Genomic DNA, 18,688 nt, shown 5'->3' on the forward strand with positions numbered 1-18,688 from the left:
TGCCTTTTATGCCTGCTGAGAGGATTGACACCTACACCGCTCAGCATGCCATAGCGTCCATGACAAGATATGTGAACAAAACTTACTGATTTGGATGCAAATTTGATTGTTAAGTCTAAGAACATGCTAAACATGTTTTGTTTTAGCAGTTCTGATTCGTTGTCAATTTTAACGTGGGAACCTTGATTTTGCGAATTTGATTTTGGGGTGTGTTTGTGTTGTAGGCTTCACTGTATCGACACTACGTCATGTAAACTCAATCTGTTTTCTGAATAAGTTAGGGGCATAAAAGGCCTTTCCAGTCATATAATTGGTTTTACGATAAACGGCCTCATCATAAAGATCTGCCCTCAAACGCATCTGTAAAGTTTTTTTATGACGAGTAGTGTAGAACAATCACCATCTTGCACATCTGATCGCAAGATTATGCATCCCCGAAAAATTCTGCTATGTCTCCGGCGCATCAGTATCTGTCCGAAGTGTTTGAAAACAACTAATTACAACACACACACCCCCTCCCAACCTCCACCACCACCCCCACCCCCCCTCCCAACCTCCACCACCCCCCCTTCCCACCTCCACCACCACCACCCCCCCTTCCCACCCAAGAAAAAAAGAAGAAAAAAAAGAATAAACACATTGATAAATACAAGGAGAAGGAAAGAATTAATTTACATCTTTTTTTTCAATTGTTTTTGATAACAAATCTATTGCTTCTAGGTCATCATTATCAGGCCGATGATTAAACCAAAGCTTTGTCACGGAAATGCATATATGGACTAAAAATGACGTGTTTTTTCTTGCAGGACAATGGCTTGGACACTTATGACTTCATCCTGAATCGGCAGAGCAGCGATGTATTCTTACATGGATGCCATGGACGCCTTCCATCTAGCGGGCACACAGATGGTTCACAAATCTACCCACTTGTACCCCCTCACTCTCAACCATTGCTCCTTCAGTTCTGTAGTAAAACATAGAGCGATCATTTCTGAAAATATTGTAAGACATTAGCTTCTTTACTTCTGCAGCTGCATCAAAACACACACATACACACACACCGTCCACACACACACACACACACACACACACACACACACACACACTTAATACCGATGCCACATTTCAAGTAATCGGGCTGCATGTATATTTGTTGTCTTCTGACACGGCTATGCATGCTAAAGTCCACAATCAGAATGGCAGGAGCTATTGGAAAACCCGTTTTCTTTTTTTTTTTTTTTTTTGCATTTTACGGTAAATACATTTTCGTCTTTGATCTTCAGGCTTCCATAACAGTTCTCTAAATGTCTTGAGAATACGCCTGAAACGTTACATGAACCAAAACAACAACCGAAAAACAAACGCTGTGCATAGGGAACACAAATATCGATGATAATCTGCTAATAATTTAGCAGGGAGTATCAGCCGGGACATTATTTATTATTCTGAATAGATCAACATTCATATATGCATCAAGTGTACTAACTAATCCTGCTAAATAGTTGTATTTGTTTGTGACTGATGCACTTTTTATTCACTTTGCACGTATGTATCACGTAAGACAAATCAAGGGAGGTAATTTTGCTCGGATTAGATGGTTCCCTCCCCTGATAACAAAAGCACACAAATTAATTTTTCCCCCCTTCTCGTATGTGTTATTCAGACGTTTTGTTGGTTTTTGTTGAATATTGATGTGAAAGGTTCAGTCCTTCCCGAGTAAACTATTCGATTTACAGTCTCAGAACAGACCAGGCCTGAAAAGACCATCGCTAAACACATCAACTAATCAGCCTGGGTGCAGTTTGTGATTGTTTTTTATTGACTGATTTGTGAACGAACACAAGCAGGAATCTGTGATGATAACACATCAAAATAAATTATAACTTTGCGCATGAAGCAGCCAGGTTGTCGAATCTAAGTCTTTGTTCATGTACAATCTTGTCTAAATCTGAGATGGTGAGCCAAAAGTTTTCATGGGAACGACTGTGCCTTTCTGTCTCTCAATTTTTACACCACATGCTACTCGTGATTGCATGACACTAAGAACAGGCAAGATGTGGATATCGTGGTTTTAATGATACATTCGGACATACAAAGGGTTACCGCTGTTTTCTTAGATACGTGTGATCTCTCTTTTTCCCCTGGTCCTTTCTTTTTGATGTTATTTAGCCTGACGTTTGTTGCAACTATTGGTCCGCTTGCATTTGTTGTTATAGTAATTGTGGATATGTTATTTAATTTGTCTGTGTTCCCTTATTATGTTGTCACTGTCAGCTTGATGAATAAAGGCTATGAGAGAAAAAAATGTTACCCTTCACTATTAGCTATTATACTAAATATACGATGTTTATTTTTGCGTGTTCTCGTTTTTTCAGAGCGAACACACACACACACACACACACACACACACACACACACGCACACACACACACACACAGTCTCTCTTTCTCTCTCTCTCTCTCTTTCTCTCTCTCTCTCTCTCTTTCTCTCTCTCTCCCACCCACACTGTGACACACACACACGTACACGTATACACACACACACACAGTTTCAATGTTAAAAACTTGAAACAGTATCCCTGTAGCATCGATGAAGGTTGTGTACAGGAACATCATAAAAGCTTGCTTACAAACGGACTCGCTGTAATCGAATAAAACAGCTTTCGAATAAAATAGCTTACTGTTGCTTGCTCAAACTGCGGCTTCCTTGTCCACATTCCTGGCGCACAGATCTGCAATGTGCAACGTTACTGTTGAATACACACAATTTATGTTGAAGTCAGAGGGCACAGACAGACATATCCCCCCCCCTCCCTACACACACACACACACACACACACACACGCGCGCGCGCGCGCGACTGCGTGAAGATACACGTCACCTTATCATTTAATCACACAATGTAAAAACGTGGTGGTTAAAACTGAATAGTATCATGAATCTCTGAAGAGATTTTTTTTTTCAATAGTCGTTCGTGTGAGGCACACGCAGATTGAATGTAGCTGAAGCCATACCGTAAAGACTAAGAACAGATCTATAAGATTCTAAAAAAAATGTGACATTTTAGTTCTGGATGAACTTGATCTGTCCATAGATGACGAGTTAGCGATACCGTCTGTATAGATCTATGATCTGTCCGAAGTAGAATCGGCCACTGAAAATGCAACTCCCCCCTCCCTTTCCCACGACACACACCACGACACGACACTAGCTGAGAAAAGGAAAACGTGTGGAGGAATACATAATGTAACAAGAGGCGAAGCCTTCAAGGCTCACGTAAGAAATCGACAAACAGTAACACAAACTCAATCACTCCGTCACACACACACACACACACAGTACACACACACACACACACACACACACACACACACACACACACGCACAGTAAGCATAGGTGAAACTGTGCAAGAAAGCGAGACCCTGGATCTGCCAAGTAGTCTCGGCCCGCTCACAATAACAATGACCGAGACGTTCAGTAATTCCTTTGCGTGACGTCTAACCCTCTTACGTCATAATGTGACGTCTTCAAATAGTTTCTATCACACACGTCAAACACTTTTGACCGAGACTGACGTAATCCATAGACTCGGAAATGTTAAAGTTTCTATCACACACACACACACACACGCACGCACGCACGCACGCACGCACGCACAGACAGACAAAGTTTATCATCGCATAGGCTACACTTACGTGAGCCAAAAACCAGATCTAAAAGTAAGCCCGGTTTAAGATTTCAAACCGCCTTTGAGTATGAAATGTTCGGACGCGCCCTTTCAGCCTACAGTGAAAATTCAAATGATAATCATGTACGTACAAGCTTTGTTTCAGAACTGTGAAACGTAATAACTAGGTTTGAATTCAAATATACAAGTAAAGTTAATGGAAGATCAAAGTAAAGGTTGGGTGTAATGTCAACAATTATACTTACATTCCGTTTCAGCATGCTCTTCCACAGGAAAAACTCCCAGGGCTTTGTCCTGTTTGCGATTTTGCCAAAAGTACTTTGAGCACACCCCCGACGTAACTTTCAATGAGCATCATAGTGTTTTTGCAACTTGCCGGTTGAATTTGGCGCCTAATTCCAACTTCGCTGCATCTCAGGGTTGTTTCTGGTCCCCCAAATGTACACATTCAGACCTATGCCGCCCTGATCGATCACAATTTTGCTTTTTACGTAACTGGCGCAAGATGGCAGACATCTTTGGACCATAAATGACTCTTTGCGCATGCGCCGCTAATAATTTGATTGGTCGATATTTTTAGGCAAAGCACATGGTCTCAGAAAACAGAAAAGTAAACATTGGAAGCGTGAGTCACGCTCCCAAAAAATAAAATTTTTTTTTACATATATGTTTTTTTCTGTAACTTTTTGCCCCATGGTTCATTCATCATCTGAAATAACTTTTTAGCGAAATCTAACCATACGATTATTGGAAAAAAGTCAAAATGTAGACGACCACCTTTAATATGTTACAACAAGAAGGGCAAAGCCCAAACGACTCACATGCTTGACCTTTACATGACCTTGACCTTCACGGTCAAGGTCAAATAACTAAACCTAGCAATGACATCATACACTAAGAACTGCTTTACACATTTTTCCTACCAAAATACATGTGACCTTGACCCAAGGTCATGCAACACAAAGCTATTAATTCAAGACATAGGAAGTACAATGGTGCTTATTGGCTCTTTCTACCATGAGATATGGTCACTTTTAGTGGTTCACTACCATATTTTGGTCACATTTCATAAGGGTCAAAGTGACCTTGACCTTGATCATATGTGACCAAATGTGTCTCATGATGAAAGCATAACATGTGCCCCACATAATTTTTAAGTTTGAAACAGTTATCTTCCATAGTTCAGGGTCAAGGTCACTTCAAAATATGTATACAATCCAACTTTAAAGGACCCTTGCGACCTTGACCTTGAAGCAAGGTCAACCAAACTGGTGTCCAAAGATAGGGCTTACATTGTCCTGTATAGCATACATAGCTAAGGTTGCCATTCTCGATAACTTCAGAAAAAAATGCAAAAATGTGAAAAATGGTCGTTTTTAAGACAACAATTACGGCCCCTGTGACCTTGAACTTGAAGTGAGGTCAAGTTGCCGCACATGTTTTTTGAGATCTTGTAACCATACACCATCAGGCCACATCAGGTGTTGATAGACTTAATAGTGTCCAAGAAATATCCAACGTTAAAGTTTTCCGGACGGACGCCGGGACGGACGGACGGACGGACGGACGGACGGACGGACGGACGACTCGGGTGAGTACATAGATTCACTTTTGCTTCGCATGTGAGTCAAAAATGACTTAAAATGGCCAAAACCTTGAAAACAAACTTTTGTTGGGAAATAGCAAGTTCAATCATCTGCTGTCACTACTTGAATTGTTTTAGGTCAAAATAACCTTTTTATTTCAGAGTTATTGCCCGTTTTGTAACGTTACCCTATATTTTTACTTTTCTAGTCTTTTTCTATTGCTTTCCTCCCATGCAAAAATAAACACAATCAGCCATATGATATTTTTTTAAATAACTCTTCTTCTTTCCATTTGTACACACAACCTCTATGTTCACTCTTTCTCTGTACCTCTTAATCGCTCTCTCTTTCGAAACAAAAGTCATAAGTTTTGCTAATATTTATTCCTGGCATGGAAAGCGAAGCAGAAGAGACTCGATGTGTGATTCATGACATGCAAAATGCATTCCTCATTGTTACGGTTACCTGGAATTGTTTTTGTTTTTTTGGTTGATACTCTGTGAGTACGTGTGCGTGTCTGTCAAGCCTGTCTGGCTAGCTGTCTGTATGCCTACTGCCTACTCAGTACTGGGAGATGCCGTTTTTCTTGTAGAAGAAGTAGAGGTTACATGCCGAGTCTCAGTGATTATCAAAAATAATGGTCGAAGTTAGCGGATCATGAAAAATGCGAGCTTCAGCGAGCTTTTTCATGACCGCGAACTGAGACCATTATTTTTGATAATCACTGAGACGAGGTATGTAACCTCTTTATTCCTCCTTTCTTCAGTTATTCAAAGAAAAGAGGAGTTTTTGTGCGAAAGTTTGATCGAATCATATTCACCCAACCAGTCTACCTGCGCAGGCGATCAATTAATGCGCGGTTGTATAGTTCCGTGCAAATCATTAAATTTTGTTAACACTTCTTGTCAGTTTCCCTGTTTTGAACTAAAATCAAGTACACAGTTATGTTGTCATTCTGCTGTGGAGGTAAAGGCAGAGAGTGTGTGTTCTGTTCATGTTTTGCAATTGCTCAGGAAATGTTCTTTCCTCGAATGTGACTAGCAGACGAAGTTTTACACCCGTGTTCCAACGTTAAAAACTGTATGAAGTTCTGTTTTCTGGGGCAAAATTGTGTATGAAACCGCTGCATGTTCTTTAATTTGATTAAATGTTTGCAATTGATTGCGTGTGATCTGTTTATAAAATGAAATATTGTTGAAAACTGACCGTCGGATTGCAGTCTTGTCGATGCAGCCGAAATCTGGAAGGGGAACTAATCGTGTCGCTAGACAAACTATGAGAGTTACTTTTCCTTGGAATCTTGCTAGCGATAAACGATTGTACACGGCAGATCTGATTTCAGAAAACAACCAAACTCATGGATTTTATATTGAGATTCATGTGTTCAAGCCTGTAGTTGCTGGTTTAAATGCGGTATGGTTGTATTGTTTGCTCCAGAAATGTATATTTTGTACATTAGAGTGTTCTGAACTTTTGAGTCGCAAAAAGTAGATCCACAATGTGTACAGTCTCTACCCATGAGCTATCGAGGATTCAGGCCCGTTGTTGGGTAAGTGATTTTGGTTGTTGGGTAAGTTACCGAAAAATAACTAGCCCTACAAGTTTACAGAGAGAAAGAAGCAGAGGGGGGAATAAAGAATATTTATCTGGGCTTTTGTTTGCTTTTTGTTTTTTCAATGGGCAAACAAATTTGGGGCTTTTTTGATGATGTGTGCAAATCTGCTTGTTATGGTGTAGGCCTATATATTTATATGTTATGTAGGCCTACGTATTTACGTGCGGCACGCGTAGTTGTGTGTGTGTGTGTGTGCGCGCGCGCGTGTGTGCGTGTGTGCGCGCGTGTGTGCGCGTGCCTGTATGCTGAATTTATTAGCAGGCATCTGTCAAAAATTGTTACGATCAACGACCACGCCAGTGTAATATCATGTATACTTTTGATTTGATTACGTGAAATGCTGCTTTTGTACATTTTCTTTTTTTACCATTGTAAAAACCAATCCACTGGATATACAATTAAACAATCAATCCATCCATCCATCTCTCTCTCTTTCTCACTTCCTGTCTTCTCTCGCTCTTTCTTTCTCGATCGATCTTCCCCCCCCCCCCCCCCCCCCCTTTCTCTCTCTCTCGCATGATACCGTATTTACATGCACGGATGTTTTTTTCTGTGTGTGAGTGTGTGTGTACGATACCGTGTGTACGTATGTGTGTGTGTGTGTGTGTGTGCGTGTGTGTGTGTGTATGTGTGTGTGTGTGTGTGTGTGTGTGTGTGTGTTTGTAATGAAGAGAAAGAGAGAGAGAGAGAGAGGTAATTGAATTTGCCTTGTACTGCAGCAAAACTATTGCCAAAAACAGTGCATCGAGAACTAACACCAACCAACCATTAAATCAAAAGCACCCTCCATCCCTCTCTCTCTCTCTCTTTCTCTCTGTTAACTGTCTCTCTGTTCCGCTTTCTCTCTCTTTCTCTGTCTGTCAACCACCACCACCACCCCCCCCCCCCCCTCTCTCTCTCTCTCCCTCTCTTTTCATGCACGAATTTGGAAGAGAAGAAACAGGTTTCAATACCCTCGGTTATACCTTGTGTCAATATTTCTATTTAAAAATATATGCAATAACACTGTCTTACAATGTGTAATAAAACAAAGCGCTTTTTTGTTAAAAGATCAAAATCCAAAAGAAACAACTGAAAATCATGCAGAGACTTTCTTCCGAAAATTACACATCTCTGGCAAAGTGAAAGAAACAACAGAATATCCCTTCACAGATATCCTACTCGAAATAACAGACCCCCCATCGGGTGACCAGAGGGGTTTAAGAATAAACCTAAACACGCGTATATATATGTGCGCGTGTGTGTGTGTGTGTGTGTGTGTGTGTTTGTTTGTGTGTGCTGCATGTGTGCGTGTAGGTGTATGTGTGCGTGTAGGTCTGTGTATGTATGTGTGTGTGTGTGTGTGTGCGTGTGTGTGAGAGAGACAGAGAATGAGCCGACAGGCGAATGCTGATATCATTTTTCAGGCATGTCTGTTATTTGCGTACAGTCAGCATATTAGAAATAACGGTTTTATAACCAGCTTCAACACAATAATAAAAAAAAAGTGTGTGAATATTTGTTTGCCTGTTCACTTAAAAGACCGTTGGGTCGAAATATCTGTGAATGTATTGTTTTGTCAATAACAAACGTTCCAACAACCTACCTTTCTTGTTTTTTTATTCTGAATTTTGGAACGTTGGCAGTCTCTTTGTTTGTGGATTTATTTAGGTACGATAAGGGACTAACCTTCGTGAGGTTTGTCACAAATTTCGAAAGGACAACGCACTGACCATAGGTTCTGACAATTTGGTAAAAAGCACATTTGTGACCCTCCACCACGGAATGAGTCGCATGTCACCTCGCGCGGTTCTGCGCTAGGCTTAATAGAAGTCCGGGGAGTGTCTATAGTAACAGTGTGAGGGTCACCTTAGTCACAGGCTTATAACTCGAAAGTTTTCGCTCTTTTCTAAAACGGGTTTCACCACTGGATAGAGCATAAAAAAAACTCTTTAAGAAAATGTAAAAATATGAAAATCATGCAAAGGTGACATGCGACTCATTCCGTGATGGAGGGTCACATTTAAACAGGCATCTGACTATCAGCGAGCATTAAGACGCTTTAGATGCACGAAGGAAGGTGAAACCTGAATCAAGGTAGAAAAGCAGCTTCTCACAAGAAAGAAGAGGCTGCATGTCCTTTGGGACATTTTTTGGCTCTGCCAAACACTGTACAAAAGGAAGACGTGGAACTTGCGAAGAAAATGCGAAAAAGTGTTTGTGGGTTATCGTCCCTAGTCACATGCTGGCGGCGAAAACAAAATGGCGGATCGCGTAGGTACCGATCGCGTGCGTGGTGGTGGTAAATTGTGCTCGGCTTTTTGTTGCAAGAACGCCCGTTGCAAACAGAGCTGCTTCGGGAAAACTTTCCACAAGTTCCCTAAAGAAGAAAAAAGGTGGGTTGTGCAGTGATTATTTCATCAGGTTTACCTTCTTCAGAATGAGAATGAATGCAATGGCTCGAGTCAACTCACTCAGTAGACTACAGCGTCAGCGAGTACTTACGACTGTGAGTGTGAGTCAGCAGTCAGTACAAAACAACAGTTTACACTTGATGACAAACTACCCGTGGGCATATTTGCCGAAACCTTTATCAAACCTTGCTTACGGGAAAACTACAGTACAAAGGTACATCACTCATCCGTTTTGCGTTCAGGCAGAGCGTTAGATTTAGACTGAAGATCTGATTTAGCTTTTTTTGTCTTTCCTTTTTGCTTAGTTTAACAATAACATTGTTGTTTTCATTGTCAAACTAGGTGCAGAATATGGATGCAATTCACAAGGCGAGAGGACTTTGAAAAGCTGCAGCCAGCTGATGTTCAAGGTCTCAAGCTTTGTACTGATCACTTTGAGGCCAACCAGTAAAACAATCCTGCAGAGAGGATCACTTGTGTGGAATGCTGTCCCGACATTGTTTGCAGTGCCCAATCCACCACCGAAGGTTATTTATTTATTGGTTTTAGGTTTTTGCAAATCAAAGAAGCACACTAATAAATGCAGGTTGAGTAATGACAAGTTTGAGGCTGATGTAAGAATTGAAAAAAACCAGCATTGTTCCCATCAAATAATGCCTGTTTGCATTTAGCGCAAAATAATGATAAGGCCAACAAAAAAAAGTTACTTATTTTGGATTGACGTCTTGATTATGATGATATGATGAACTTATTTTGCCAAAAAAACAGCCCCAAATGGCAAAAAAAGTATAGGGTCGGCGTCAACAACAAAAAAGTTGTATGTTTCTGGTCACCTGACCCTACCTATGTTTTCCCGATGACCCTAGACTTTTGTTTTTGCATTTTCAAAAATAAAAGGGGTATTCGAAAATCACTTGTTTTCCTGTTTTTCAACAAAGTAAGTTAAAAAGATGGTTTAAAAAAAAAAAGTTTAGAAAAAAAATCTCCACCTTTAGTCATGTTAGGCCACAAAAAAAGTCTGTTAAAGGTAACATAGGCCCCCCCAAAATAGCGTCGGTAGGTCGGCTTTTTATTTTTTGTATTTTAGCCATCTGAATATTTTAATTTTATTTTTTAATGCCCCAAAAAAGTCTAGGGCCGGTGGGAAAAAAATAGGGTCGGTCCGGATATCGTAAACAGATTATTTTTTGTTTTGCCTTACCAGAAACATACACTTTTTTGTGTGGCCTAAGACCAATGCCATGAAATTGGGAGAATTGTTTCATTGGGACTGGGTGTTGGTTGTGAGTTTGTCAGTTAAAGAGCTGTGCATTTGCAGGTTGCTAGTGGGAGGAAGCCACCATCGCAAAGGGTAGCTACAAATGAAGCCAGGACCGACCTGTCGCCTGATGCACAAATTGTTCAACCAGGTAAGAGATTTTTAACCATGAAGAACTCCCTGACATCAAAAAATGTTTAAACCCATCCATTACATAGTTGATAATTGCTGTATAGGGTGACGGGCGCTGTGGCGGGGTGGTAAGACGTCGGTCTATTAACTCGGAAGGTCGAGGGTTCGAATCTCGGTCGCGGCCGCCTGGTGGGTTAAGTGTGGAGATGTTTCCGATCTCCCAGGTCAACTTATGTGCAGACCTGCTAGTGACTTATCCCCCTTCATGTGTACACGCAAGCACAAGACCAAGTACGCACGAAAAAGATCCTGTAATCCATGTCAGAGTTCGGTGGGTTTTAGAAACACAACAAGAAGAGCAAACGCTCGATCGAGTCACTTTCGCAGTTCTGAATATTATATGAGGCATCAGATGGACAGGAAGAAATTGCTATTCACAACACAATGAGTCACGTTCACATAAAATTTGAGCCCGGTCACTTTTATAGTTTCCGAGAAAAGCCCAACGTTAAGTTGTGTGTTGCCGAACAGAAAAGGCTAGTTATCTCCCTTGTTTTTCTGATAACGTTCGTAAAAGGCTACAGATGTAAATACTTTGATGTAAAGAATAATCCTACAAAGTTTCAATCACATCCGATGAACTTTGTCAAAGATATAAAATGTCTAATTTTTCCTTTGACGCTGACCTGTGACCTTGAAAAAGGTCAAAGGTCAACGAAACCATCGTTAAAGTGTAGAGGTCATTGGAGGTCACGACTAAACAAAATATGAGCCCGATCGCTTTGATAGTTTCCGAGAAAAGATATAAAATGTCTAATTTTTCCTTTGACGCTGACCTGTGACCTTGAAAAAGGTCAAAGGTCAACGAAACCATCGTTAAAGTGTAGAGGTCATTGGAGGTCACGACTAAACAAAATATGAGCCCGATCGCTTTGATAGTTTCCGAGAAAAGTCCAACGTTAAGGTGGTGTCTACGGACGGCCGGCCGTCCGGCCGGCCGGACAGACTAACACTGACCGATTACATAGAGTCACTTTTTCTCAAGTGACTCAAAAATACCCCGCATGCTTCCTCCGAAAGCGGCGTATGGCTGCCTAAATGGCGGGGTAAAAACGGTCATACACGTAAAATTCCACTTGTGCAAAAAAATGAGTGCGTGTGAAAGTTTCAGCCCACGAACGCAGAAGAAGAAGAAGAAGAAGCTGTATAGGGCGGATGCATGGATGGATGAAATTGTACCTGTAGTTCCCACACGTAAAGATGTTATTTTATGTGTTTTGTGTGTGTGTTTTCTTTTTTAGATGACATTCAGGCGATCCTGGAGGACATAGGATGTAAAGCATCAAAGTCGTCATCCTCCCCATCCCCTCGTGAAGCGGAACTTTGGCAGAAGGTCAACAAACTGAGGAGCAAGGTTTTCCGATTAGAAAAGAAAACGATGGAACCCCGTGTAAAACGAGCGAGTAAATTAGCCAAGCCTCCCAAGAAAGACTTTGTAATAGAACAGTTGTCTCATATATTATCAGGCGAGGCGAGCTATTTTGCCATTTATGCCTGTTACATATTTACCGGTTATCTGCTGCTGTGTCCAATCCTGGCAGAGACGGGAACGCATGTTACCAAGGAGCCGAAGGAGAGTCAATGAGATGAGAGAATGTGATTAACAATTGCCAACTCTCTCCGTACAAAGAGGGTCCAAAGTTGTATCAAAATATAGATGGTCGGCAATTCAAAATAAAAAAAAGACAATAGACAAAACATGTACTTCGGCTCATAGAGCCTTCTTTAATTTTTGACTCATTAAGTCCATGCTCCGAGAGTCCTTTTTTTAATTTTGAATTACCTACCATCTATATTTTTATACATTTTCAAAAAGATTCAACAGTCACCTTCCGTTATTCTTGAACTTGGCTATCCCAGCCTTACCTCAACATTCGATATTCCTGTGATATTTTTGACGTAAAATCAATTTTTACTGTAAAACTCTTCGGCAAGAGGATTGGTCCAAGCAAACAAATAATAAACTTGTTAAGATTTTTCCTGATATTTCCGATCAATTGCCTATGGTTTTATTTAGCTAAAAGATTCAAACGTCACACCTATGACTCATGGCTATTTTTAAGGGGGGAGTAGCATCCCTGGTGTGTTGTTTGTGATGTACCTTTTAGTCTGTTTACAGTAACATAGGCACACAAAAAGAGGGTCGGTAGGTCGGCTTTTCTTAATTTTTTTTTTTATAACCATCTTTTTAAATTATTTTGCAAAAAAACAGGAACAAAATTGATTTTTTTTTCTTTTTCTTTTTCTCCAAATGCCAAAAAAAAGTCTAGGGTCGGCGGGGGAAAAATAGGGTTGGTCGGGATACCGTAAACAGACTATTTTGCTTTGTTTTGCCTAAGCAATGACTAACAAACTTTCTTTAGGGTCTGACATTGTATATATACTATACAATTTTTGGGGTATTAACTAAATACATGTATACAGTTTTTGATTCCTTTTATACTTTTTCACAAATTAGCTCCCCTCCCCCCCCTTTTCTTTTTGTAGTCTGCCCTGGGGGCGGGAGGTCTCCCAATTTCGGTTTCTAGGGTCACCTTATGCTTCCATATGAGCTGAGAACTTAATTTAAAATGGGCCTCGATTTTTTTTATTTGTATTTTGTAATTGTGCCTTTGTCCAGTCACATGATTTCACTTTGTACTTAAAAACTTGGCACTGTCATCATTTATTGCTATTTATTGTTCAGTTGTTCAGTATTTATTGCTATTGGGCATCAGTTGTTCAGTTGCCCTGTTTCGAATGAGCCATGCATGCATTATGGATGTGTTTAGCGAATTGGGATACCTAAAGCAATGTAAAAGAAACAATGTGAAGCAAACATATAGCACCAAATAAAATAACCGAATCAGAATGGAAACTTCTTCGGTGTGTGTGTGTGTGTGTGTGTGTGTGTGTGTGTGTGTGTGTGTGTGTGTGTGTGTGTGTGTGTGTGTTTGCTGTTTTAAATACCGAAAATGTGAAAATAAAGCAAGTCACAGCATGAGAAAGATCGACTGTACTAGTCATGACAAAGCAGGAGACAGCCTGGTCAGCATGTAGAAAAGGGGAATAACTCGTATTTAGCCATTCTCATTTCTAAGCATGCCCAATGAGGAAGTTATCCTTCTTCCCATTGTAGTTTCTTTGGCTCTGCTTAGAAAACACGCCGATTTTTAATTTCCGTTTGGTAATGTCGAGGGCCCCAAAGGGGGGGTATCATCACGATCACGGGAAGGGAAATTTTAGCTTTCACGATCACAGTTACCTTGATTTTTGTTTTCACGATCACGAACACCAGTGGCAAATCACGGTCACGGTAAAAGTTGCATGTACAGAAAGCACGTGTCAAAGTAAACACAACAACACAGTTTATTATCATTCTAGTGCCCTTTATGGCTATGTGACCAATCAGGACTGATTCTAGGTGACCTGTTAAATGTTATAACGTTCAAGGCGGGACCCTTTTTGTATAACGCATTAAAAATCACCACGACAAAATAAAAATTAATATAAAAAACATCAGGGTGAATTGTTCTACTGAATGTCACTTTTTGACATTTTTCTCATGCAATTTACTGTGTAAAATGTGCTAAAAAGCAAATTCTGTCGGTGGGAGGGAAATAGAATGGCAAGTAAGTTTAATACTGAGTAAAGGGAAGCAACTCTTTTTGGTGCTGTCAGTAGCAGACTACACCTATGTGCTTTTGGCAACATGGCAAACAAACCTGCCATCAATCAAGAAGATCTAAAAAAAACCTATACGCATCAAAATTCATGTCTCCCAACACCCCCACTGGCCTTTTGAACAAGGTTCAGTTTGATGTCCGTTTTTATTTTTTTAGACGGGGCCTGGAAAACTTTGAAAAAATGACGAAAGACACCTTCGAAGTGAAGATGGATCAAACAACAGGGAAACAATACGTAATCAAACGGTTTGATGAACTTACCAAGAATCACAGAGCTGGAGACGAAGAACTTGTGACTGGAGTCATGCCAGAGACTGGGGACAGCAGCTGTCCAGTCAGTGTACAGCTACAACAAGTACCTGTCTCTGCTAAATCCAAAGTGTGAGCATCTTTGGCAATTCCCTGTCAACACGTTCCATGGAGAGGACGAAACATGGTATGACAGCAGACCCATGGGCGTCCACACTATGAAGAAGTGAGCTGTGTCAATTGTCGCAGATATAGATCTACACAAACCACAGCGTGCGAGCGACGGGTGCAACACTACTCGCAGACAAGAACTTCAGTCCAATTGACATTATCAGTGTCACCGGTCACAAAACTGTTAGATCTAACTCCCTGCAACCGTACCAAAAACATCCACCGCCAAAAAACTAGAGATGGCAGCTGCTATGTCGTCCCAGCTCACAGAGAATAGGCAGTTGGCACTGCTCCCAAGTCATACTTCGCGGGGAGAACCAGCCAAAACTTCGACGTGAAGCAGAATCGAACGCGGTCGTCTCGTTGCATCGGCGACTGTCACAAGCCAGCAGACGATCCGACAGGACGTGGAACTCAGCAACGACGAGGTAGCAGCTCTTTTCGACCCGGAATACGAACCTGCCATGCCTCCAACGAGACCAAATCCGCCAATGTTCCATCACTGTGACCTCTCGCATGCAACGATCAACATTCAATTCCACCGACATTTAACCGCATTCAACTGCGCATGCGCAACACAAATGCACGCAACATTTGAGATGGCTCTTCCGAGAACTGTCCGTTCCAATTTCGGACTTTCTGTTTGTTAGCATTTTCGAGTCTGTGTTCTGGTTTTTTGTTGTTGTTGAGTGTTTTTATGATACTATGCACAGAAAAGAAGGGACACATTGTGAATTAAACTTTTTGGGAAAGATTACTTGAAAGCTGAAAGTGTGCTGGATGTTTGTTTTGTTTGCTCTGTTTACCTTGTAACCAACCAAGCCAAAATGGCGACACTTTACTTGCAGGGTCGCTTCGGGTATTATGTTTGTTACCACGCACGGATAATAAAACCGTTATTACTAATATGCTGACTGTTAGCAAATGATAACAAGACATGTCTCGAAAACGCTATCAAAATTCGCCTAAAGGCTCATTTTGATATCTTTTTTCTCGACATGTCTTGTTATCATTTGCTAACAGTCAGCATATTAGAAATAACTCATAATAAATTCGCCCCTCTGCATCTATTGTTTATTCAACACAAAGTGAGAACTGTTGCACTTTCTTCTTATTATTTTTTTAATTCTCTTTCATACACACATAGAAATACATATCATGATTTGTAATCAGTAACAAGAATGTTGTTTTCATTGTTTTCTCTCTCTCTCTCTCTCTCTCTCTCTCTCTCTCTCTCTCTCTCTCTCTCTCTCTCTCTCTCTCTCTCTCCACTCATACACTGACAGTCAACTCCCACACCCTCACCGTCTCACACACATGAATATATACTTGCACAATTTCACATTTCCAGAGCTAAATCTTGTAAACCTATTTTCTCAAAAACTATTGGGTGGATAGAAATTAAAGTACATGTATGTGTGATGGGTTCTTTATTTTCAACTTTGCCATACAATTTGAGGTACACCATCGCCTGGTTTCATGGCCTTGAAAAACAAACAGGAATGCTACAGGCCAAAAATGGTTTTACCCGAAAGAAGCGCGGAGTGCCAGTGGCGAAGCCACAAGCCTGAGCCTGCGAAGCAGGCGAGCCAACTAGGGGGGTCCGGGGGCATGCCCCCCCCCCGAATTTTTTTCAAAAAAACGGTTAAAATCTGTGCAATCTGGTGCAATCTGGGCATCATTTTCAGGGCTGTAATAGTGTTGTGATCTTGTTAAAAATCCCATTTTAGCCTCCCCCCACCACCATTCAACACACCTCCAAACTGGTGAAAACAACACTACTGTGCGCTGGCTTCATTCAGACCGGCGCCCGGTCGCGTTGCGCGATATTCACACGGATCGTTTTTGCGGAAATTTTTCAACTTCACCGGAATAAATTTGACTTTACCGGATTTTAAAAACGGCTTTATCGAATTTCCGGCAATTACCGGAAAAGTAGCATGCCTGACAAAATCCCCAACGAACATGACTTTGATCGTCTTTGACATGAGGATCAAGTGACCCAAACTGGCACGTCTCCCCGCCATTGTTTCTGAATTTAACCCATTGTTGATATTAAAGTTTACAGGCGCTAAAATAAATCCAAGCTTAATGCAAAGAAGCGACAATTAGAATCTATGCCAAGCGTGTCCACGTTGCTGGGATGAAAAAAACACATTTCTAGTTTCGGTTTTGGCTACACGCAGACTCGATCTCGAGCCAGTCGAGGTCACACTGAGCGAGTGACAGCCGGACGTGGCAATGTCGACAATGTCAATGATCTCACTCAAACTCAAAGATCTTAAACAAATTTCAAGATCTTTGCCTACATTCAGAACAGTCATAGAGCAACATAAATCAACATACCTTGATATTTCGTCTTCGGAAAGACCGACCCGTAGAAGGAAGGCATTCTCGCCGCCTGCTTTGGTCTGGCTTGAATCCACAAAATATAACAGAAGTTCGATGACAGTACCGCTGCACGCCATTTTTGATCTTCGAATTCGAATTTGACTGAATGCACTCAAAACTTTTGCACGAAGCCCTTCCATTGGATGAAGTTTGGCAGACTTTTGCAATTTGCCTTCTGATTGGATCTCTGTCAAAATCATATTTCTGAATGTGTTGTTGCTTCCCTTCAATCGGGATTGGCTCCTTGACGAATAGAGGATCATAGAGTGATACAGCTGTGAAAAATGTACGTTGAAAATAAAATGCTTTGCAATAATGCCCATCACGATCACGAAAACAAATGACGATCACGATCACGAGACTTGATTTTTTTGTCATCACGGATCACGGGCAAAGTCCCATCACGATCACAGAAATGGAAATTTCGGCAATCACGGTCACAGAAAGGTCAAAAAACGCCAATCACGATCACGATTTTAAACCCTTTGGGGCCCTCAATGTCGCTGCTAACCCATATTTATAATAATAATAATAATAATAATAATAATAATAATAATAATAATAATAATAATAATAATAATAATAATAATAAAGTGTATTTATATTGCGCCTATCCCTTACAAAAAACAAAAATATTTGGCTCTAAGCGCATTACAACATGTGTAGGGACTTGGTACAATCAAGTCTGACAAATACAATAACACAATATACAGTCGGTCTCTTGGGTAAAAATGGGAAAAGCAGCTTCGACATTTAAACACTGCTACTAAAAAATCCTCTAACAATGCATACTGCTTTACAATATAAAATATGCATTTATGTATAAATAGGAATTTGAAAAGGTTCTTATGATAAAAACTAACTAGCGAACGACGAAGAAGAAGAAGAATAAAACTATCAATGTCAATGTATAACAAGTCATTCAACGTAAATGGCTAAAGAACAACAACAAAGCAATGATGATAAAACAGTTATACTCAATGGCTAATAACGAGGCAGAACTAAATAGTATCGACACAAGATTAAAACAAAACATATTCCTGGAGACACATTTATACATGTATCAAATAATCAATATACAAAATACAGCCCTCGCACACTCGCACACACACGCCAAGGCACGTGCAGTCGCACTCATACACCGCGACAGCTATCGCGCGCACGTACAAGGAACAAAAACACGGAAATAAACAAGGAAACAGGCACATGAAATAGCAACCCGTCCTCAGCCGGCCCACAGCGCGCTACGATGGCAAGTGACCCCTCTCCTCAATGTGGCAGATACTGAACAGGCTAGGCGTCGAAGTATTGCCGGAAGAGGTGTGTTTTTAGAGAGGACTTGAAGGAGAGGAGAGAGGTAGAAAGGCGGACAGACATGGGCAGAGAGTTCCAAATAGAGGGAGCTGTGTAGATAAAGGCGCGCTTGCCGAAAGCGTTCAGTTTGATGCGTGGGACAACAAGGTGCCCTGCGTCAGCGGAT

General features: G+C 40.9%; 1 protein-coding gene and 2 long non-coding RNA genes across 7 annotated transcripts in view; 1 reads left to right on the top strand and 2 right to left on the bottom strand.

Annotated features, from left to right (window-relative positions):
* LOC138949331 (uncharacterized) overlaps positions 1-18,688 on the bottom strand; it is a 617,348-nt gene that overhangs the window by 527,828 nt on the left and 70,832 nt on the right. The window lies entirely within an intron of this gene.
* LOC138949326 (uncharacterized) overlaps positions 1-18,688 on the bottom strand; it is a 31,084-nt gene that overhangs the window by 5,101 nt on the left and 7,295 nt on the right. Inside the window, exons 2-4 of one of the 2 annotated variants that reach the window (XR_011450238.1) lie at positions 3,934-4,626; positions 2,681-2,731; positions 868-964 (exon numbers count right to left, since the gene is read on the bottom strand). This is a non-coding gene — a long non-coding RNA (uncharacterized lncRNA). Of the gene's footprint in view, positions 1-867; positions 965-2,680; positions 2,732-3,933; positions 5,320-18,688 lie in introns of those variants that run through there. The other variant, XR_011450237.1, reaches the window with a different exon arrangement.
* Positions 9,025-13,583, top strand: LOC138949325 (uncharacterized). Of its 2 annotated transcripts, XR_011450236.1 has the most exons (3): positions 9,025-9,809; positions 10,601-10,691; positions 11,974-13,583. It is a non-coding gene; the product is annotated as an uncharacterized lncRNA (long non-coding RNA). The 2 variants fall into 2 exon arrangements; XR_011450235.1 differs by lacking the exon at positions 9,025-9,809 and having other exon boundaries at positions 9,865-10,691.

This window comes from Littorina saxatilis, linkage group LG15 (assembly GCF_037325665.1).
Source record: "Littorina saxatilis isolate snail1 linkage group LG15, US_GU_Lsax_2.0, whole genome shotgun sequence".
NCBI lineage: Eukaryota > Metazoa > Mollusca > Gastropoda > Littorinimorpha > Littorinidae > Littorina > Littorina saxatilis.